The sequence below is a fragment of the Oncorhynchus gorbuscha genome, linkage group LG13 (assembly GCF_021184085.1).
Source record: "Oncorhynchus gorbuscha isolate QuinsamMale2020 ecotype Even-year linkage group LG13, OgorEven_v1.0, whole genome shotgun sequence".
Lineage (NCBI taxonomy): Eukaryota > Metazoa > Chordata > Actinopteri > Salmoniformes > Salmonidae > Oncorhynchus > Oncorhynchus gorbuscha.
In genome coordinates, this window is record NC_060185.1 from 43,141,032 (window position 1) to 43,165,655 (window position 24,624).

The 24,624-nt window shown below is 42.2% G+C and overlaps 1 long non-coding RNA gene and 1 pseudogene across 1 annotated transcript; both read left to right on the forward strand.

The window, feature by feature from the left end:
- Positions 1–2,756: 2,756 nt before the first annotated feature.
- LOC123994237 lies at positions 2,757–7,516 on the forward strand (annotated as a pseudogene).
- A 13,029-nt stretch (positions 7,517–20,545) lies between these two features.
- Positions 20,546–24,431, forward strand: LOC123993970. The gene is made up of 3 exons (XR_006831544.1): positions 20,546–21,317; positions 21,572–21,637; positions 24,181–24,431. It is a non-coding gene; the product is annotated as an uncharacterized LOC123993970 (long non-coding RNA).
- The last annotated feature ends 193 nt before the right edge of the window (positions 24,432–24,624 follow it).

Consider the following 24,624-nt stretch of genomic DNA (forward strand, 5'->3'; position numbering starts at 1 on the left):
ACAATCATGAAGTGGAACGACATTTATTGGATATTTCAAACTTTTTTAACAAATCAAAAACTGAAAAATTGGGCGTGCAAAATTATTCAGCCCCCTTAAGTTAATACTTTGTAGCGCCACCTTTTGCTGCGATTACAGCTGTAAGTCGCGTGGGGTATGTCTCTATCAGTTTTGCACATCGAGAGACTGAATTTTTTTTCCATTCCTCCTTGCAAAACAGCTCGAGCTCAGTGAGGTTGAATGGAGAGCATTTGTGAACAGAAGTTTTCAGTTCTTTCCACAGATTCTCGATTGGATTCAGGTCTGGACTTTGACTTGGCCATTCTAACACCTGGATATGTTTATTTTTGAACCATTCCATTGTAGATTTTGCTTTATGTTTTGGATCATTGTCTTGTTGGAAGACAAATCTCTGTCCCAGTCTCAGGTCTTTTGCAGACTCCATCAGGTTTTCTTCCAGAATGGTCCTGTATTTGGCTCCATCCATCTTCCCATCAATTTTAACCATCTTCCCTGTCCCTGCTGAAGAAAAGCAGGCCCAAGCCATGATGCTGTCACCACCATGTTTGACAGTGGGGATGGTATGTTCAGGGTGATGAGCTGTGTTACTTTTACGCCAAACATAACGTTTTGCATTGTTGCCAAAAAGTTCAATTTTGGTTTCATCTGACCAGAGCACCTTCTTCCACATGTTTGGTGTGTATCCCAGGTGGCTTGTGACAAACTTTAAACAACACTTTTGATGGATATCTTTAAGAAATGGCTTTCTTCTTGCCACTCTTCCATAAAGGCCAGATTTGTGCAATATACGACAGATTGTTGTCCTATGGACAGAGTCTCCCACCTCAGCTGTAGATCTCTGCAGTTCATCCAGAGTGATCATGGGCCTCTTGGCTGCATCTCTGATCAGTCTTCTCCTTGTATGAGCTGAAAGTTTAGAGGGACGACCAGGTCTTGGTAGATTTGCAGTGGTCTGATACTCCTTCCATTTCAATATTATCGCTTGCACAGTGCTCCTTGGGATGTTTAAAGCTTGGGAAATCTTTTTGCAACCAAATCCTGCTTTAAACTTCTTCACAACAGTATCTCGGACCTGCCTGGTGTGTTCCTTGTTCTTCACGATGCTCTCTGCGCTTTTAACGGACCTCTGAGACTATCACAGTGCAGGTGCATTTATACGGAGACTTGATTACACACAGGTGGATTGTATTTATCATCATAGTCATTTAGGTCAACATTGGCTCATTCAGAGATCCTCACTGAACTTCTGGAGAGAGTTTGCTGCACTGAAAGTAAAGGGGCTGAATAATTTTGCACGCCCAATTTTTCAGTTTCCGATTTGTTAAAAAAGTTTGAAATATCCAATAAATGTCGTTCCACTTCATGATTGTGTCCCACTTGTTGATTCTTCACAAAAAAATACAGTTTTATATCTTTATGTTTGAAGCCTGAAATGTGGCAAAAGTTCGCAAAGTTCAAGGGGCCGAATACTTTCGCAAGGCACTGTAGCTGACATCATCCCCATCATCATCATAAGACATTTAGAGGTGGAGAGAGAAAGAACCCTTCTCTCCTCGCTCCCCCAATCTGCAGTGGTACCCTCCGTCTCCGACCTCATCGCCCCCCTTATTGGCCGGCACACAATGGACATTGCTTCTCCTCCCGACTCTGGCCCCGCTACGGCCACATCTCCAGGAGGAGACTACTACTCTGCACTTATGCTGCCTCCCTTTTCTATCTCTTTCTCGCTCTCTCATTCCCTCCCTTTGTCACATGATCAGCAAGGGAGACCTACTCCAGCCCCAATACTGGATTCAGTCCTCCATCGCTTCAGAAGGAGAGAAATGAGGAACTGACCATAAGCTGAGCGGCCTCGAGTTTTGACCCCAACGCAGTATGTACAGTTCAGATAGTGAGCGTAGGGTTTGGGAGAATGAGCCGCCCACCTATCCTCCCCCTTGTCCGCAAGGACTCCCAGTGCATCATGGTCCAGCGAGGGACTGTGTGTGTGTTGCTGATGAGGGACCACCTCGTTTTCTTCTTCCTTATCTGTTTCTGTCTGACTTCCCCCTCATCGTCTGTAAACCACCTCTCTGCTCGGCACCTGTATCCTATGTTCTCTTTTTCTATCCTTTCATTTTTTAAATTTTATTTTTTAGTACAAAAATACTAAAGTGCAACAATGATTAAATAGAATTCCAACCAAACTGAGATTAATTAAATAAATATATATAAATAAATAATTTAAAAAGACAATGTGTTTGGATGATGTTCGATACCTTTAAGGAATCTGTATATCACCTGTGTGGAAAGTTTGCTTGTATTAATGCTTGTCTTTTGCCGGTCTGAATTTCATACCGATTGACTCGATACAAAAGATAGAAGTTATTGTGATGCAGTTGCTTGTAGTTGAGGAGCAGACTTAATGATGGTCAAACATGTACACCGACGGCCTACATCTTTATGCACTCTAACAGGGTTGCTTTCTATTCCAGTTCAATAAAGTCAATTCAGAAAGTAAACAGACATTCCCACTGGAATTGGAATTTCAGTTTACTTCCTCAATTGACCTCAACCCTGACATATACTCCATATTTGACAGTATGTGATACATGGGGCACAAACCTGAAATCCTCATGGGTAAGAAGAATAACTCCACTAGTTGTATTTGTCAGATTTAAGGAAAGGACCTATTTGCCACTGACACAGGAGCACTGTAGGGATGAAAGTGGATCATTGGGTAAGCTATTGATCTACATCCCTCTACCTCGGTGCTGCAGTGCTCTGTGATCATCTTCTTTGGTCTGTCTGTAGAGCTGCACTGCAGTTGCTTTTCAGGCAACGGTAGCTGAGCACAGATCTATGGGAGCCCTGTAGTATGTAGTAGGGGAGGGGCAGGCAGGGGTGCTGCGATTGGAAGATGGACAAGAATTATGGATAAATGTAGTCCCTGTGCCTTAAGACTGACACCTTGCCCCCTCATCACTCTCCTTCAGCCATCTCGCCCTTTTTCTCTCGCACACCTTGGAATACATGGTTAGTGGCTCATTAAATGACAGATGCATTGTGTAGCTTGTCCCGTTTTCCTCTCGCTCCCCCTCTCCCCTTGTTATCTGTGTGGCGACAGCATGACTGCCTGCGTCAGCCACTAAATGCTGCTTGCTGCAGTCGGAGGATCGTGTGTGTGTGTGTGTGTGTGTGTGTAGTTGAGTGAGCCGGTGGGGCTGCCTATCGTCTCCTCTACTACCCTGCATGCATGGAGGACCGACAGGCTGAATCATCCCACCACCTTTCTGTCGACTATGCCAAGGTAACACTAACGTGTGTGTGTGAGAGAGAGAAACATAAGAAAGAATGGGGGAAGAAAGATTAGGACTGTTATGTGTTGTTTGTTGGTGTATCTGAGTTTGAAAGACAGTGCTGTGTGCATTGCTGTGTATGTGTTTGGTGTGGGTGGGTGTGTTTTGAGACACTGCATGCATCCCTGCACAGCAGATTAAGTGTGTTGTGCAGAGTCTAGCCCACTCTTGTCCGTTACTCCCTTCAATCCATCGTGCCTGTGCTTGTTATGACAAGCTTCCACTCCTCTATTTACTAGACTGATTGCACAATTGTTGATTCGGGGAATACTATTCTCATGCCGTCAGCTTTATATGTTGATGTCATGCTTACATTCCTGTTTTAGTGGAAGGCAGTGACACATTGATCATGTGACTATGACCATCCGTGATTAATAGTATCAGGCGTTTTGTCATTTCTGGTGCCTTTTCACACATTCATTTGCATATGTGTGGTGTGAAATCCCGGACTTCTTTTAAACAGGCCTGTGTTTTTAATCTACTGATAGAGGCCTACTCAGAATTTACACTGCAGCTCCTCACAAATCAAATTTGGACAGCCAGCAAATGATTGAATACTTTGGATTCAGGGTCTATTTGTGAGGAGCATAATCAACTCTTACTCTAACTCTCCTCATCACTGTTCATTGTGTCTTTATATGCCTATGGTCCCATGTGGCTCAGTTGGGAGAGCATGGCACTTGCAACGCCATTGTTGCGGGTTCGATTCCCACAGGGGACCAAAAATGAAAAAAGTATGGAAATGTATGATCTCACTACTGTACGTTGCTCTGGATAAGAGTGTCTGCTAAATTACTCAAATGTAAAAAATAATTAGAAATGCACTTAGGCTATTTCTGTGTCTTTCATAGACTGTTGTATCCTCTCTGATTGGCTGTTCCTTTGTCTTTTTTTTAATGGATTGTCCAGGAAGCTACTGCTCCTCTGTTGACGTTCTGTTCACATTAGTTGTTTATCTGTCTCAACTTGTGTTCACCACATTCTCTTTGTCTCTCGTAGGGATCTATCCTCTTTATTCCGGTGTGTTTTTACTGTCTTCGTTCCAGTTTCTTTCCTTCTGTCAGTGTTTTCTTGTCTTTCTAGGGCTAATGTAATTCTTACATGTCAGTGTTCGCTCTCTCACACTCTCTCCCTGTCTTGTTTCTGTCTGTTGGTCCACCTCTGTTTTCCTTGTCTATTCTCTTGTCTGTGTAATCCCTCTATTCAGTCACTGGAGAGCAATCACTGTCCTGTCCTGTCCTGTCCCGTCCCGTCCCGTCCCGTCCGTCTGTCTCTGTCTCAGCAGCTGGGTGTTGGTGGTCCTGTGGACGAGCATGGAGTGTCTGTGTCTGATGCAAGGGCCAGGCACCACTGTCCTGCTGCTACACACTTTGGCTCGGGCATGGACAGGTCAGTAACAAGACTTGATCATGGAAAATATACCACCACACAGTATACTACTGAGTACTTTGAGTTACAATATATTGATTAAGGATAAGGATTCTCATGAGAAACAGATGAAAGTACATTTAAATGGACACTGGGTTTCAAGTGCACATATTTTGAACATAACTTCTCTCTACATCCAGGTGCAATCGAACATGATCCCAAGATTGATGGACGGCATCAAGCTGCACTAACACTGAAAGAGAATGTCACCCACAAGTTCACCTGCCAGTCAGAGGGTTGGAATCCTAATGCCCCGCCCCTGCTGATGTGGTATCTCAACGGGAAGCGACAGAGACAGCCGGCAGACAAACGGACACCTGGGCACCTGGTGATGACATCAGTGGAGGAGTCTGGGCTGCTCAAATCGGACTCCAAGCACAACAGCACCTTCTCTCTGAGAGCCAGGAAGTGGGATACAGAGCTGGTGTGTGCCGCCTCCAGCCCTCGCAGTGGAGAGAGCTACAACTCCACCGTCACCCTCAATGTGCAGTGTCAGGAGGCTCGTTGAATGATCTACTAATGTGTTGTGGGGAATGTGTTTATATGGTTATATCTTGTGGCTGTTAAGGTGTCATAACCAAATACAGTATTAACCCCAGTCCTTCTGCCTACTCAGATCTTCTCATTGAATATCAATATCCAATATGATCCCACCACTGACCCAGTAATATTGAACTGATGTGATGCTCAGTTTCCCTCTTATTTGTTATGTTCCCATACCTTTTCTATCCAAGTCCTGCCGGAGATTCTGCGTGTATACGCTCACTACACTGAAAACTCAGACCCTGGCCTCTCCCTGGTCCTCTTTCCTTGGTACGGTCCAACCCCCCTGCCCACATCACCTGGGTGGACCAGTCTGGCCAGCTGGTGGCCAACACATCGGACTTCCTCATCCTGGACTCGCGGAGCTACCCATGGCTGACCAATCATACGCTGCAGGTCACCCTGAGCAGTCTATCAGGGAACGTCTCTGTGAACACCAGCAACAGTGTCGTTGCAGCTCAGAGCAACCTAACTCTGGCAGGTCGTTATCACTTTGACCCTTTTCTCACTATGGTACCGAACCAGACTGTCTTGCAAAGGGTGGACGCGTAACCAGGCCACCTGAGCATAGCTTGGTTTGGCCCAGCTCGGTTCCACTCAATAGTGTGAAAAAACCCTTTTTCTACTACATCCTGTATCTGTATTCTCCAGTGTTCCTCCAGTCCAGAGTGGAGGTGCCGGTGCTGGGCATCCTGACAGGGGGCGTAGTGGGCTTCATTACCCTTCTCATCCTCTGCCTTCTGCACAAGGGCAAGACCGTCATCGGTGAGACAGGGGAGCAAGGAGGGTGGGAGGAACTGTTGTATTTTCATGATTCAATGAATGAGGTACTTTAAGTCTCTGAAAAATGTCTGTGCCTGTCCCTTTTCAGATGAGCCAGTCGAGATTATAATGGTGAGAAAATGGTAACGTACATTATTATTATTAATACCTACGTATTGTATTCAATGGTATATATTTATGCATGCGCATGCTCCTCTCTTTGTATTTACAGTACAGTATATAAGGCAAGTGTCTGTATAATAATATACTTTACATGTATGTATATGTATTCACTAGGAAACAAACGGAAGCACACATGCCAAAACGGGGAGGGACTTACCTGAACTTATCCAAGAAGAGACTGATTTTCATTGCTTTGGTTTGCAACGGTGTGCACTAATGAATGCACCCCATCATTCTTGTTTCAGTGTCGATTCACCTACTATGAAGGTAGACAAGATATACCTACCCAGAGAGAACATGTCTCTACCTTCCAACATGCAACTCCAGGACCTCAGCACCCTGTGTAAAGGTAAGACACTACTGCTGAGAGACATACCTCATTAGAACCGAGGTAAAAGTCTCATCAATTGGTGCAAAGCAATTCCAAAACAGGAAGCAGAGTGGCCATGTTGGTGCCCTGGGCATTGGCACCTGTCCCGGTGGTCTTCTCCATGACTCCGTCCCATCTGTTATTCTACCCTCATCACTATGTCACTCTGTAGCACGAGAAGCCGCCAAACACCACCTTGGGGAGAAGATGAGCGAGGAAGAGGAGGATCTGTCTGCTGCCTATGCTGCGAGGGGTAAGACGGGGTTCAGAAGTTTAGGGTTAGCTTACCTGTTGAATGGAAATTAGTTGGCCCACTCCACACAAATGTAATGTTACATATTTTCAGGCTGTTACAAAGGGTGTGTGTGTGTGTGTGTGTGTGTGTGTGTGTGTGTGTGTGTGTGTGTGTGTGTGTGTGTGTGTGTGTGTGTGTGTGTGTGTGTGTGTGTGTGTGTGTGTGTGTGTATACCGTGCACCACATATGTCCGTACATTGTTATAAAGTTTGTTGTTGACACCCCCTCCGGGCTTTGCCCGGTACTCCATGGTGGGCGACATCTAATAAGGTGAACAGCAAGAGCAGTGATGAGATCTGGCTCTGTCTACTATGCCACAGTCCCACCACTGGGTGGTCAAACCACAGTTCAACCGGCCAATAGGAACCTGTGAACGACTGCCTGTCAGCCAATCTCATCTGCAAAAAGGACCAATAGAGATGCTTAGATGATTACAGGCGGAGACCAGCAAGAGAAACCGATCAGGGAGATGCGATAGGTAGCGATCTCACTCTGGGTTTATCCAGATGAACCTATTCCAGCAGGTAATCACATTCCAACTTAATTCAGTGAAAATCAGAAACTCAGAATATCAGGTCCTATGTTAATTGTTTAGTGTATTTCAAGCTGACTGGAATAAATCTGTAGCCTGGTCAGTTATCTGTTTGTGCTGTCTCTCTGTTTGGTGTGACAATATATCATGAACAGATCTGGGACCAGGCTAATAACTCTGACTGCCATGAACTGAATCATCAAAAGGTGCAGTTGTAGAATCAAGATCATGCATTTAGATGGCTCTAAACACCTAAACTGATGCTCAGTGTGGGAAGTATACTGTGGCTCTAAACACCTAAACTGATGCTCCATGTGGGAAGTATACTGTGGCTCTAAACACCTAAACTGATGCTCAGTGTGGGAAGTGTGGCTCTAAACACCTAAACTGATGTGGCTCTAAACACCTAAACTGATGCTCAGTGTGGGAAGTATACTGTGGCTCTAAACACCTAAACTGATGCTCAGTGTGGGAAGTATACTGTGGCTCTAAACACCTAAACTGATGCTCAGTGTGGGAAGTATACTGTGGCTCTAAACACCTAAACTGATGCTCAGTGTGGGAAGTATACTGTGGCTCTAAACACCTAAACTGATGCTCAGTGTGGGAAGTATACTGTGGCTCTAAACACCTAAACTGATGCTCAGTGTGGGAAGTATACTGTGGCTCTAAACACCTAAACTGATGCTCAGCGTGGGAAGTATACTGTGGCTCTAAACACCTAAACTGATGCTCAGTGTGGGAAGTATACTGTATCAGTGATAAAGAGATAAATAAATAAATAAATAAATAAATAATAAAGAGATGCTCTGCTTTGTCACACACTCCAAAAAGCAAGTTCGGCAGGCTCTAGTTTAGTCTTATCTTGATTATTGTCTGGTCGTGTGGTTGAATGCTGCAAGGAAAGACCTAGTTAAGCTGTAGCTGGCCGCCCAGAACAGAGCGGCACTTCTTGCTCTTCACTGTAATCAGAGGGCTGATATTAATACTATGCATGCCAGTCTCTCTTGGCTAAGAGTTGAGGAGAGACTGACTGCATCACCTCTTCTTTTTATAAGAAACAATGTGTTGAAAATCCCAAAATGTTTGCATAGTCAATTTACACACAGCTCTGACACATACGTACCCACCAGACATGCCACCAGGGGTTTTATCACAGTCCCCAAATCCAGAACAAATTCAAGAAAGCCTACAGTATTATACAGAGCCCTTATTGGATGGAACTTCCTTCCATCTCATATTGCTCAAATAAAAAGCAAACATGATTTCAAAAGATCGATAAAGCAACGTCTCACGGCACAACACCTCACGGCACAACGTCTCACGGCACAACACCTCACGGCACAACAACTCACGGCACAACACCTCACGGCACAACACCTCACGGCACAACAACTCACGGCACAACAGCTCACGGCACAACAGCTCACGGCACAACAGCTCACGGCACAACAGCTCACGGCACAACAGCTCACGGCACAACGCCTCACGGCACAACAGCTCACGGCACAACAGCTCACGGCACAACAACTCACGGCACAACAACTCACGGCACAACAACTCACGGCACAACAGCTCACGGCACAACACCTCACGACACAACAACTCACGACACAACGCCTCTCCCCTATTTGACCTAGATAGTTTGTGTGCATGCATTGATATGTAGGCTGTGTGTGCCTTTAAAAAATGTATGTAGTTCTGTCCTTGAGCTGTTCTTGTCTATTGATGTTCTGTATTATGTTTCATGTTTTGTGTGGACCCCAGGAAGAGTAGCTGTTGCAAAAGCAGCAGCTAATCAAATCAAATCAAATCAAATCAAATTTATTTATATAGCCCTTCGTACATCAGCTGATATCTCAAAGTGCTGTACAGAAACCCAGCCTAAAACCCCAAACAGCAAACAATGCAGGTGTAAAAGCAAGCCCACACGACCAGCAAGCCTATTGTAGCTAATGGGGATCCTAATAAAATACCAAATACCAAATCTCCATATACCATAACCTCCTGTTGCATTACAGAATGCTTCATGTTCTTTGTATATCATAAGAATGTCAAAGACAATTTATGTGAACTGATATTTTTCTATTGATATATACATAAACAATAGATATTTCTCAAAGTATATAACGTGTACATGTACATTTGTATTTATGTGTATATGTGTATAAAATACATCGAATTAAGATTAATATGACTATGGATTTGACGATGGACAGTCAATTCTGCTTTTGCTTTTATTTAACCAGCAGGGGGCACTAATCTTACCCTGTCAAATACCCAGGTTGGAGACTTAAGGAACCAACTGTCTATTGATTTACATATAATGGTCTGTCTTCTTGTCATATTAATGCTGTCATAGGTCAGCTGTGCTTTGCAGGTCAGGACTGGGCATCATCAGGGGACAGTGCAGGGCTGGCCTTCACTGGTTCTGCTGTAATGGAGCTAGTGTTAGCCCATATCAGTGTGCTGAGCCAGTGGGAGGAAATGCAGCCTTAAGTCTAATGGAAATTGTGATGACATTCACATATGACAATTATATCTCAGATTGTGTTCATTTGACACTGATGGTAGGGAATTGATTCTGCTCTATCTTTTATGGTTCTGACATTGCTGTCTGAGTATATGTGATTGTGTGTAATAAGACTGGCCAAAATCAACATTTTGTAAACCGCAATTATTCTAAGAAAAGTGTTTTATGTCTTACTTGTGGTTAGTGCATTGTCATTTGTGTCGAACATAGGGGTGGTAGTGTTTGAGGTATAGGGGTGGTAGTGTTTAAGGTATAGGGGTGGTAGTGTTTAAGGTATAGGGGTGGTAGTGTTTAAGGTATAGGGGTGGTACTGTTTGAGGCATAGGGGTGGTAGTGTTTGAGGCATAGGGGTGGTAGTGTTTGAGGCATAGGGGTGGTAGTGTTTGAGGCATAGGGGTGGTAGTGTTTGAGGCATAGGGGTGGTAGTGTTTGAGGCATAGGGGTGGTAGTGTTTGAGGCATAGGGGTGGTAGTGTTTGAGGCATAGGGGTGGTAGTGTTTGAGGCATAGGGGTGGTACTGTTTGAGGCATAGGGGTGGTACTGTTTGAGGCATTGTGTCTTAGTGCCTGGGTGAGAGTGTAACTGTTCCAGGTGCCAGTTGTAGGTTACAGGGTGTTGTGGTCTACCGTTGCCAAGCAGGAAGCTGTTGTCTCTTTGTCTTCCTCACATGGCTACTCTGCAGACTTAAAGATCTGTGATTATTATAATCATGGTTTACTACATCGTAAAATCATACTACATACTAAAACCACTACTCTTACATTATTTTTTGCAATTTACTGTAGGCCTGTATGTAATTCTTCTTACCCTTGGTTATTAAACATTGGGACATTGTTGTTTCAAAGTGATAGTACTTGCCAAAGCAGCATGTTCAAGTTGATCTGTGGCATCACCCATAACTCAACCCGGTCTCACGTTGCTGAGGTATTAAATAGGGACAGACACGGCGCTGGTGTTAATGCAAGATAATCATACACACCACCTCATAGACACAGAGACAGACACACCCTATGAGAAGGTGACATTTTGAATACTTTTTGAAAACCGACAAGGAAAGGGTAAGTTTTAGTTTTTTGATCCCCTATTCTAAAGACCCTTTTATTTGTTTTACATTTTTAAGACAGTTTTGGTGGGTAGATCGGGTTTAATATTGCAGATAGATTGTAGCTTCCATCAATGTTATTGTCTGCATCACTTCCAACCCCCATATATTTTTTGGCAAATATATATATATACACACATATATGTATGTGTGTATGTATAGATTTATGTATGTATGTATATGTATATATACACACACACACACACATATGTGTGTGTATATAGTTGAAGTCGGAAGTTTACATACACTTAGGTTGGAGTCATTAACTCGGTTTTCAACTCCTCCACAAATTTCTTGTTAACAAACTATAGTTTTGACAAGTCGGTTAGGACATCTATTGTGCGTGACACAAGTCATTTTTCCAACAATTGTTTACAGACAGATTATTTCACTTATAATTCACTGTATCACAATTCCAGTGGGTCAGGAGTTTACATACACTAAGTTGACTGTGCCTTTAAACAACTTGGAAAATTCCATAAAATTATTTCATGGCTTTAGAAGCTTCCATTAGGCTAATTGACATCATTTGAGTCAATTGGAGGTGTACCTGTGGATGTATTTCAAGGCCCACCTTCAAACTCAGTGCCTCTTTGCTTGACATTATGGGAAGATCAAAAGATATCAGCCAAGACCTCAGAAAACAAATTGGAGACCTCCACAAGTCTGGTTCATCCTTGGGAACAATTTCCAAACGCCTGAAGGTACCACGTTCATCTGTACAAACAATAGTATGCAAGTATAAACACCATGGGATCACGCAGCATACCGCTCAGGAAGGAGACACGTTCTGTCTCCTAGAGATGCATGTACTTCAGTGCGAAAAGTGCAAATCAATCCCAGAACAACAGCAAAGGACCTTGTGAAGATGCTGGAGGAAACATGTACAAAAGTATCGATATCCACAGTAAAACGAGTCCTATATCGACGTAACCAGAAAGGCCGCTCAGAAAGGAAAAAGGGACTGCTCCAAAACCGCCATAGAACTGTTTAGCCATAATGACCATCGTTATGTTTGGAGGAAAAGGGGGAGGCTTGCAAGCCGAAAAACCCCATCCCAACCGTGAAGCACGGGGGTAGCAGCATCATGTTGTGGGGGTGCTTTGCTGCAGGAGAGACTGGTGCACTTCACAAAATAGATGGCATCATGACGTAGGAAAATTATGTCGATATATTGAAGCAACATCAAGGCATCAGTCAGGAAGTTAAAGCTTGGTCGCAAATAGGTCTTCCAAATCGACTATTTTTATTTTATTTTATTTCACCTCTATTTAACCAGGTAGGCAAGTTGAGTACAAGTTCTCATTTACAATTGCGACCTGGCCAAGATAAAGCAAAGCAGTTCGACACATACAACAACACAGTTACACATGGAGTAAAAAAACATACAGTCAATAATACAGTAAAAAAATAAGTCTAAATACAATGTGAGTAAAAGAGGTGAGATAAGGGAGGTAAAGGCAAAAAAAGGCCATGGTGACGAAGTAAATACAATATAGCAAGTAAAACACGAATGGTCGATTTGCAGTGAAAGAATGTGCAGAGTAGAAATAGAAATAATGGGGTGCAAAAACGCTAAATAAATAAATACAGTAGGGGGAGAGGTAGTTATTTGGGCTAAATTATCGATGGGCTATGTACAGGTGCAGTAATCTGTAAACTGCTCTGACCGCTAGTGAGGGAGATAAGTGTTTCCAGTTTTAGAGATTTTTGTAGTTCGTTCCAGTCATTGGCAGCAGAGAACTGGAAGGAGAGGCCACCAAAGGAAGAATTGGTTTTGGGGGTGACCAGAGAGATATATATCTGCTGGAGCATGTGCTACAGGTGGGTGCTGCTATGCTGACCAGCGAGCTGAGATAAGGGGGGACTTTACCTAGCAGGGTCTTGTAGATGACCTGGAGCCAGTGGGTTTGGCGATGAGTATGAAGGATGTCATAAGGTGAATGCACCAATTTGTAAGTCGCTCTGGATAAGAGCGTCTGCTAAATGACTTAAATGTAATGTAAATGTAAGCAAGGGCAAGCCAACGAGAGCGTACAGGTCGCAGTGGTGGGTAGTATATGGTGCTTTGGTGACAAAACGGATGGCACTGTGTTAGACTGCATCCAATTTATTGAGTAGGGTATTGGAGGCTATTTTGTAAGTGACATCGCCGAAGTCGAGGATCGGTAGGATGGTCAGTTTTACAAGGGTATGTTTGGCAGCATGAGTGAGGATGCTTTGTTGCAAAATAGGAAGCCAATTCTAGATTTAACTTTGGATTGAAGATGTTTGATGTGAGTCTGGAAGGAGAGTTTACAGTCTAACCACACACCTAGGTAGTTCTCCACATATTCTATGTCAGAACCTTCCAGAGTAGTGATGTTGGACGTTTGGGGAGGTGCAAGCAGCGATCGGTTGAAGAGCATGCATTTAGTTTTACTTGTATTTAAGAGCAATTGGAGGCCACGTAAGGAGAGTTGTATGGCATTGAAGCTTGCCTGGAGGGGTGTTAACACCGTGTCCAAAGAAGGACAAGAAGTATACAGAATGGTGTCGTCTGCGTAGAGGTGGATCAGAGACTCACCAGCAGCAAGAGCGACATCATTGATGTATAACAGAGAACAGAGTCGGTCCAAGAATTGAACCCTGTGGCACCCCCATAAAGACTGCCAGAGGCCCAGACAACAGGCCCTCCGATTTGACACACTGAACTCTATCAGAGAAGTAGTTGGTGAACCAGACGAGGCAATCATTTGAGAAACCAAGGCTATCGAGTCTGCCAATGAGGATGTGGTGATTGACAGAGTCGAATGTCTTGGCCAGGTCAATAAATACAGCTGCACAGTATTGTTTCTTATCGATGGTGGTTAGGATATCGTTTAGGACCTTGAGCGTGGCTGAGGTGCACCCATGACCAGCTCTGAAACCAGATTGCATAGCGGAGAAGGTATGGTGGGATTCGAAATGGTCGGTGATCTGTTTGTTGACTTAGCTTTCGAAGACCTTAGAAAGGCAGAGTAGGATAGATATAGGTCTGTAGCAGTTTGGGTCAAGAGTGTCCTCCCCTTTGAAGAGGGGGATGACCGCAGCTGCTTTCCAATCTTTGGGGATCTCAGATGACACAAAAGAGAGGTTGAACAAGCTAGTAATAGGGGTTGCAACAATTTCGGCAGATAATTTTAGAAAGAAAGTGTCCAGACTGTCTAGCCCAGCTGTTTTGTAGGGGTCCAGATTTTGCTGTTCTTTCAGAACATCAGCTGACTGGATTTGGGAGAAGGAGAAAAAGGAGAAGGCTTGGGCGAGTTGCTGTGGGGGATGCAGTGTTGTTGACCGGGGTAGGGGTAGCCAGGTGGAAAGCATGGCCAGCCGTAGAAAAATGCTTATTGAAATCTCAATTATAGTGGATTTATCGGTGGTGACAGTGTTTGAGGTCCTCAGTGCAGTGGGCAGCTGGGAGGGAGGTGTTCTTATTTTCCATGGACTTTACAGTGTCCCAGAACCTTTTTTGAGTTTGTGTTGCAGGAAGCAAATTTCTGCTTGAAAAAGCTAGCCTTGGCTTTTCTAACTGCCTGTGTATATTGGTTTCTAGCTTCCCTGAAAAGTTGCATATCACGAGGGCTGTTCGATGCCAACGCCATAGGATGTTTTTGTGTCGGTTAAATTTCTTGAATGGGGCATGCTTGTTTTTTAAAATAACCAGGCATCCTCTACTGATGGGATGAGATAAAAAAAAGTAGAATTTCAAATTGCTTGGTTACAGACCTGGATAGTAGGACATAACTCTGCAGCTTATCTTTGCAGTAGATTGCAACACCGCCCCCTTTGGCTGTTCTATCTTGTCTGAAAATGTTGTAGTTAGGAATGGAGATTTCAGAATTTTTGGTGGTCTTTCGAAGCCAGGATTCAGACACTGCTAGAACATCCAGGTTGGCAGAGTGCGCTAAAGCAGTGAATAAAATAAACTTAGGGAGGAGGCTTCTAATGTTAACATGCATGAAACCAAGGCTATTACGGTTACAGAAGTCATCAAAAGAGAGGACCTGGGGAATAGGAGTGGAGCTCGGCACTGCAGGGCCTGGATTCACCTCTACATCACCAGAGGAACAGAGGAGGAGTAGGATAAGGGTACGGCTAAAAGCTATGAGAATTGGTCGTCTAGAACGTCCGGAACAGAGAGTAAAATTAGGTTTCTGGGGGCGATAAAATAGCTTCAAGGTATAATGTACAGACAAAGGTATGGTAGGATATGAATACAGTGGAGGTAAACCTAGGTATTGAGTGATGATGAGAGAGATATTGTCTCTAGAAACATCATTGAAACCTGGTGATGTCATCGCATGTGTGGGTGGTGGAACTGAAAGGTTGGATAAGGTATAATGAGCAGGGCTAGAGGCTCTACAGTGAAGTAAGCCAATAAACACTAACCAGAAGAAGCAATGGACAAGGCATATTGACATTAAGAAGAGGCATGCTTAGTTGAGTGATCATAAGGGTCCAGTGTGTAGTGAGGTTGGTTGGGGTAACGGCAATTCAGACAGCTAGCCGGGCCATCGGTAACAAGCTAGCATAGGATGGAGGTCTGTTTTTAGCCACCTTGTGCGTTTCCGACGGTAGATTAGTGGGGTTCCGTGTGGTAGAGGGGATCAATCCAATTGGCAAAATAGATATAGTTATAGTGACCCAAGAAAAATAGTCTGATAGACCTATTCAGATAGCAGCTGATAAGACAGCTAACGGTTAGTGGGGCCGTAGATGGGCGTTCAGGTAACGTCGCGACGGAGGGGCCAGTTGGATAACTCCCTCAGGCAGGTAACGTCGGTAGTCCAGTCGTGAAGGCCCGGTGGGGCTCCGCATCAGCAATAAAATGGGTGATGTTTGCTCCGGGATCGACATAAGCCAATAGTCCTTCTCTCTACTATTATTCTGACATTTCACATTCTTAAAATAAAATGGTGATCCTAACTGACCTAAGACAGGGTATTTTTTACTAGGATTACATTTCAGGAATTGTGAAAAATTGAGGCTTTTTATTTTGGCTAAGGTGTATGTAAACTTCCGACAACTGTACATATCTTTAAAAAATATATATGTTCCTTTATTCCTTTCTAACCCTACCATTCCTCTCCTAATTGGATTAAACTAGTGAACAACAACGCTTAGGCTTCTACTTACAGATTATACATACTATATACATTTTATGGACACAGTTCATTTTACAATTGTTCTATTTATTTTGTTTTTACTCTGTGTCCTTCCTCTACCTCTCCCATTATTTCTAATGTCCATCCAGTTTGAATTATATTTGCTGTATCTTTCAAACTGTGCTCTTTGACAAACGTTCTTAACCTATTTATGTTTTACAGACACAGTATCTTTTACATGAGTTATCTTGTTATTAGTTTCTATTAGTCCCAACCTTCAACTCCATTCAACCCCTCCCATCTATCTCTTAACTATCTCTCTTTCTATTTGCCATATATTTATCATCTGTGCTGTGATGTTTCACAAAAGTTCTGAACTTTTCTATTCTCATTGTTTCTACAGATTGTACATTTAATTTTTTGTTTTTGCTAAAATTTTTATAATATTATTGGTCGATTGACTATGACTTTTCAGATCACCCAGTAGTGCGATCTGCAGGGTTAGCTCAAGGTAAATATAGCAATTCTTCAGCCATTCCTGGACCCGTGACCAAAAACAAGCTACATATGGACAGTACCAAAACAAATGGTCTAATGATTCTGTCTCTTCGCAGCAAAATCTGCAGAGCTGGGATGGCTGCTGTATCCCATTATATATAACATTCTATTGGTTGAAATAATTTTGTAAATCTTTTAAATTGAACAATTCTAAGTTTTGAATCTGGCGTCGTTTTCCGTATCAATTCATAAACCATGTGCCATGGAATCGGTACGTCAAAAAAAAATCTCTTCTCAACTATTTTGCGATATATATGGCACGGGTGTCATTTAAAAAATAAATCTGGTATACTTGTTTTCATCCATCAAAAATGTATTTAACCAATTATGGTCTTTAATGCAGGGCCGACAGACAAGTTCCTTACTTTTTCCCCCTTCCACTTTCATTTTTGATTTAATGCTGCAATTAGTTGGTTGTAATTTTGGGTAGAGCAGACATTTCCATATGTTTTTGTTAGCTGCATGCGTGACAACTCCACCTGTCCTATTTATGATTTCATTTACGAAGATTATACCTTCTTTTTAAAAATAAAAAACATGTATTTTTTTATTTTTTATCAATTAGTATATTTGAGTTTAACCACAATATTTGTTGTATTATTTTTGATGTTTTTTTCTGGTGGATTAAACTGAAATTGATCGAAACACAAGTTTTCATCACTGACATGAGAAAGATTTATTTACAATTGAAAAGGTTTGTAGGAGACACAAAATAAAGATAAATCAATATCTTTGTGTGAAGGTGTTATTTCTTGTAACATTTCAGGCCTAAATTCAGTAAAAATATATGTATTTTTTTGTTTTACTATTATACAAAATTGTTTAAGACGAACCACTCACTCACACGACGCCATACACATGGTCTGCGGTTGTGAGGCCGGTTCGACGTACTGCCAAATTCTCTAAAACAACGTTGGAGGTGGCTTATGGTAGAAAAAAATCTGGCAACAGCTCTGGTGGACATTCCTGCAGTCAGAAAAGCTCCCTCAACTTGAGACATCTGTGGAATTGTGTTGAGACAAACTGCACATTTTAGCATGACCTCTTATTGTCCTCGGAGCAAGGTGCACCTGGGTAATGATCATGCTGTTGAATCAGCTTCTTGATATACCACACCGGTCAGGTGGATGGGTTATCTCGGCAAAGGAGAAATGCTCATTAACAGGGATGTAAACTAATTTGTACACAAAATTTGAGAGAAATATGCTTTTTGTGTGAATGGAACATTTCATGGATCTTTTATTTCAGCTCATGAAACATCTGACCAACACTTTACATGTTGCTTTTATATTTTTGTTCAGTGTATTTAGAGGTCTTTTGGCTTGGGGGTAAAAACTGTTCAGGATCCTGTTGTTTCCAGACTTGGTGCATCGGTACCGCTTGCAGTGCGGTAGCAGAGAGAACAGTCTATGACTTGGGTGGCTTGGAGAAGTTTTGGGGCGTTCCTCTGACACCACCTGGCATAGAGGTCCTTGAAGCCCCCTCCTGCTTTTCAGAGACTGGCATTTTCTACAAGAAATCTGCCTCCAGAAATAAAAGCTTCTCCCAAGTAGGTGTGACACCTACTCCCATTGCCTGCTGCTTGGATTCCACCTAGCGATCTGTTCACCATCTGCCCTGGTTGTCTCCCCCTGTCTGGTACAGGGGGAGACATGGCGCTAGATGTGTATCTATTTATATAGAAACTACAGTGGCAATGTCATTTATTGTAGCTGGGGATTTTCTCTCTATTGGTTAGACAGACTTTTGGCCTCCCATCCTATTCTAACCACCTCTCTCCGGCTTTGTATTCATGTTACCTGATGAAATTGCTACAATATGATCTTGTTGCCATCTGATGCACATTCAGATGTCATAAATCAACACTGCAGAGCTCTGCCTGTCCTATGCTGTGCCCTGATTATATTACTGTTAATGATATCCGGAAATGTGCATGTACACCCTGGCCCATCTACTGTTACTAGCCCCAATTCCTATTTGTGCTCTGATATCTGCTTCACTGATTTCTGCTCTCGCAAAAGCCTGGGTTCTCTGCATGTGAAACCTAGAAGCTTATTACCTAAAATGGATCAATTGAAAGTGTGGGTTCACAGCTCCAATCCAGATGTGTTGGTCATTACTGAGACGTGGTTAAGGAAGAGCAAGACAGATCTTCTGAAAGGTGGGGGAGTGGCAATCTTTACCAAGGATCACCTTCAGTGCTCGGTTGCCTCCATCAAGTTGGTCCCTGAACAATTTGATTTGCTGGTTTTAAGTATTAAACTTTCTGACTGTTGCTGGATGCTATCGTCCTCCATCAGCACCGGCCTGTACCCTACCTAGCCTAAGCTCTCTCCTGGCCCCTTACACTAAGTCTGAATTTGTCCTGCTAGTTGACCTAATCTAGGACATGCTTAAACCACCTGACCAAGTCCTAGAGCAATGGGACTCCCTAAATCGTTATCAGATTATTACCAATCCCACAAGGTATATGACTCCAACACCCAGAAAAGGCTAATGTTCTTGATGTTATCCTCACAAATAATCCTGATACGTATCAGTCTGGTGTTTTCTGTAAGGACCTTAGGTGATCACTTTTTTACAGCCTGTGTTCGTAATGGCTTCTCAGTGAAACGACACTTGCTAAAAAATGAGCAAGCCTTCCTTCATGAACTGGCCTCTGTAAAATGGTATAGAATCAGGTTGATCCCCTCTGTCGAAGACACTTGGACCTTCTTTTTTGATATTTTCAGTAGTATTGTTAACAAACACGCCCCTGTAAAGAAAATGAGAATTAAAAACCGGTTCAGCCTCTGTTTCGACATTGATCTTGCAGAGTTACTCCACCTCAAGAATTGCATTTGGTGAATGGCTCGGCACACACATACTCAGACTGACTGGCTCTTGTTCAGGCAAATGAGAAATGAGTGCACACAGGCTATCCGGAAGGCCAAGGTTAGTTACTTTAGGGAGAAGTTCTCACTCTGTGGGTAAAACCCCCAAAAGTTTTGAAAAATGGTTAAAGACCTGGAGAATAAACCCTCCTCCTCACAGCTGCCCATGTGCCTTAAAGTTGATGATGTGATTGTTACTGACAAGAAACACATGGCTGAGCTCTTCAATCCTGGCCACTTCTTTAAGTCAGGATTCCGATTTGACTCAGCCATGCCTCCTTGCTCGTCCAACATAAAACCCTCTTATGCCTCACTCCCCCCTATCTGAGATATCTACTGCAGCCCTCATTCTCCACATACAACACCCGTTCTGCCAGTCACATTCTGTTAAAGGTCCCCAAAGCACACACATCGCTGGGTCGCTCGTCTTTTCAGTTTGCTGCAGCTAGCGACTGGAACGAACTGCAACAAACACTCAAACTGGACAGTTTTTATCTCAATCTCTTCATTCAAAGACTCAATCATGGTCTCTCTTACTGACAGATGGGCCTGCTTTGTGTGATGTATTGTTGTCTCTACCTTCATGTCTTTGTGCTGTTGTCTGTGCACCGGGATGTTTGTACTATTTTTGTATGCTGCTACCATGTTGTTGTCATGTTCTGTTGCTACCATGCTGTGTTGTCATGTGTTGCCGCATTGCTGTGTTGTTGTCTTAGGTCTCTCTTTATGTAGTGTTGTCTCTCTTGTCGGGATGTGTGTTTTGTTGTCCTGGCACCACACTGCCAGGTCTCTGATCCCTCAACATGTTCTCCAGTCTCATAAAACATTTTAGAAAAAAGGCTACTTGTTATTACTTGTTAAACAAAATCTCTTTCTCTGAGAAATTGTATTAGTATAAAATTATTTTTTTAAATGTAGCATACAATATAGCTCAGTATTTGTATTATTTATTTTAAACTGACTTTTTTCTGATCTTTATCAAGGGTGCCAATAATTATGGACTTGACAATGTCTGCCTAGAGTATATGCATTTGCTTAAATAACAGAAACAGAGCATGAGGGGAAAGTTGATTGAGAGAAAAATGTATATCCTGAAAGGGCTTATCAATCTATTTGATCAAATGCTGTTTTTTTCTATATATTTAGTTCAGCTGAAAATACACGTGGCAGAATCCTTGGACAAGATCACACTATCACGTGTTGATGGTTTCACTTTCAGCCCTAATAATGAAACTACTCATATATTGGATTACAAGGATGAGAACACAGGGGAGTTTGTATGCAAGAAAGACTGAAGGGAAGATCGCAAAATGTATGTGAAAGGTCGGAGTAAGTACAGTACTGCCCCTTTCCTCAATGTACAATGATATGGCACAAGAATTGAAGAAGTCAATATTTGTTTGTGTGTATGCCATTATAATACACGTCATTATAATGTACATGTGTGTAAGGGATTGTGCGTGCGACTGCTTGCATGCATTGTGTGTAAGTATGGCGTGTTTGTGTGTGTGTCCAGCCTGTGATAAATGCATTAAACTGGATACAGCTACGGCTGTAGGGATGGTTGTGGGAGTCCTGGTGGCCACTGCCTGATTGGAGTAGCTGTTTACTGCATCGCCTCACAGCCCAAAGCAACACTAACCGCCGGCAAGAAAAGTGAGTGATCACACAAAAGACAAAAAACATAGGACTATGTCAACTTGAATTTGAATGGTACCTGACGAGCCCCGACCCACTTTGTTGTTTTCTTTGTATATTGTGCATTGAATTTTGAATACTCAGAAGTGAACACTTCTGATTTAGCTATTCTTAAAAATGAAATCTTTTACAGTAAACATACAAAAATAATACACATGAAGACCATAATCAATCATGTAAAGCAATATTTAATTTATCTCTTTCATCCCTAGCATCTAGCAACATGGGTCTCATCCACAATGAGGCCAGTGTTAACAAAACATCTTGTCCACAATGAGGTCAGTGTTAACAAAACATCTTGTCCACAATGAAGTCAGTGTTAACAAAACAACTTGTCCACAATGAGGTCAGTGTTAACAAAACAACTTGTCCACAATGAGGTCAGTGTTAACAAAACAACTTGTCCACAATGAGGTCAGTGTTAACAAAACATCTTGTCCACAATGAGGTCAGTGTTAACAAAACAACTTGTCCACAATGAGGTCAGTGTTAACAAAACATCTAGTCCACAATGAGGTCAGTGTTAACAAAACAACTTGTCCACAATGAGGTCAGTGTTAACAAAACAACTTGTCCACAATGAGGTCAGTGTTAACAAAACATCTTGTCCACAATGAGGTCAGTGTTAACAAAACATCTTGTCCACAATGAGGTCAGTGTTAACAAAACAACTTGTCCACAATGAGGTCAGTGTTAACAAAACAACTTGTCCACAATGAGGTCAGTGTTAACAAAACATCTTGTCCACAATGAGGTCAGTGTTAACAAAACATCTTGTCCACAATGAGGTCAGTGTTAACAAAACAACTTGTCCACAATGAGGTCAGTGTTAACAAAACAACTTGTCCACAATGAGGTCAGTGTTAACAAAACAACTTGTCCACAATGAGGTCAGTGTTAACAAAACAACTTGTCCACAATGAGGTCAGTGTTAACAAAACAACTTGTCCACAATGAGGTCAGTGTTAACAAAACATCTTGTCCACAATGAGGTCAGTGTTAACAAAACATCTTGTCCACAATGAGGTCAGTGTTAACAAAACATCTTGTCCACAATGAGGTCAGTGTTAACAAAACATCTTGTCCACAATGAGGTCAGTGTTAACAAAACATCTTGTCCACAATGAGGTCAGTGTTAACAAAACATCTTGTCCACAATGAGGTCAGTGTTAACAAAACATCTTGTCCACAATGAGGTCAGTGTTAACAAAACAACTTGTCCACAATGAGGTCAGTGTTAACAAAACAACTTGTCCACAATGAGGTCAGTGTTAACAAAACAACTTGTCCACAATGAGGTCAGTGTTAACAAAACAACTTGTCCACAATGAGGTCAGTGTTAACAAAACAACTTGTCCACAATGAGGTCAGTGTTAACAAAACAACTTGTCCACAATGAGGTCAGTGTTAACAAAATAACTTGTCCACAATGAGGTCAGTGTTAACAAAACAACTAGTCCACAATGAGGTCAGTGTTAACAAAACAACTAGTCCACAATGAGGTCAGTGTTAACAAAACATCTTGTCCACAATGAGGTCAGTGTTAACAAAACATCTTGTCCACAATGAGGTCAGTGTTAACAAAACATCTTGTCCACAATGAGGTCAGTGTTAACAAAACATCTTGTCCACAATGAGGTCAGTGTTAACAAAACAACTTGTCCACAATGAGGTCAGTGTTAACAAAACAACCTGTCCACAATGAGGTCAGTGTTAACAAAACATCTTGTCCACAATGAGGTCAGTGTTAACAAAACAACTTGTCCACAATGAGGTCAGTGTTAACAAAACAACTTGTCCACAATGAGGTCAGTGTTAACAAAACATCTTGTCCACAATGAGGTCAGTGTTAACAAAACATCTTGTCCACAATGAGGTCAGTGTTAACAAAACATCTTGTCCACAATGAGGTCAGTGTTAACAAAACATCTTGTCCACAATGAGGTCAGTGTTAACAAAACATCTTGTCCACAATGAGGTCAGTGTTAACAAAACATCTTGTCCACAATGAGGTCAGTGTTAACAAAACATCTTGTCCACAATGAGGTCAGTGTTAACAAAACATCTTGTCCACAATGAGGTCAGTGTTAACAAAACAACTTGTCCACAATGAGGTCAGTGTTAACAAAACAACTTGTCCACAATGAGGTCAGTGTTAACAAAACAACTTGTCCACAATGAGGTCAGTGTTAACAAAACAACTTGTCCACAATGAGGTCAGTGTTAACAAAACAACTTGTCCACAATGAGGTCAGTGTTAACAAAACAACTTGTCCACAATGAGGTCAGTGTTAACAAAACAACTTGTCCACAATGAGGTCAGTGTTAACAAAATAACTTGTCCACAATGAGGTCAGTGTTAACAAAATAACTTGTCCACAATGAGGTCAGTGTTAACAAAACAACTAGTCCACAATGAGGTCAGTGTTAACAAAACATCTTGTCCACAATGAGGTCAGTGTTAACAAAACATCTTGTCCACAATGAGGTCAGTGTTAACAAAACATCTTGTCCACAATGAGGTCAGTGTTAACAAAACATCTTGTCCACAATGAGGTCAGTGTTAACAAAACAACTTGTCCACAATGAGGTCAGTGTTAACAAAACAACCTGTCCACAATGAGGTCAGTGTTAACAAAACATCTTGTCCACAATGAGGTCAGTGTTAACAAAACAACCTGTCCACAATGAGGTCAGTGTTAACAAAACAACTTGTCCACAATGAGGTCCGTGTAAATAAAACAACTTGTCGAACTCGTTAAGTTATAGCCATGGATTGATCCATTTGTCTGTCTGTCCTTCCTTTCTTTCTTTCTTACAGACAGATCTGAATACAGCACTCTGCCGGAAAGGAGATGAAGAGAATAATAATATGTGCTCAGTGCTACATTACTTTCACCACCCCTCAGAATAATAGTTGTAAAGCATTGAGAAATCAGGTCCACAATGTCCATGACAAGTCTCTCAACTGTCAATTTGATGTACAGAACCATTGACTGTACAAGTTAATGCCATTTGGATGTTCGATGTACAGTGGGGCAAAAAAAAGTATTTAGTCAGCCACCAATTGTGCAAGTTCTCCCACTTAAAAAGATGAGAGTGGCCTGTAATTTTCATCATAGGTACACTTCAGCTATGACAGGCAAAATGAGAAAGAAAATCACATTGTAGGATTTTTTACATTAATTTATTTGTAAATTATGGTGGAAAATAAGTATTTGGTCAATAACAAAAGTTTATCTCAATACTTTGTTATATACCGTTT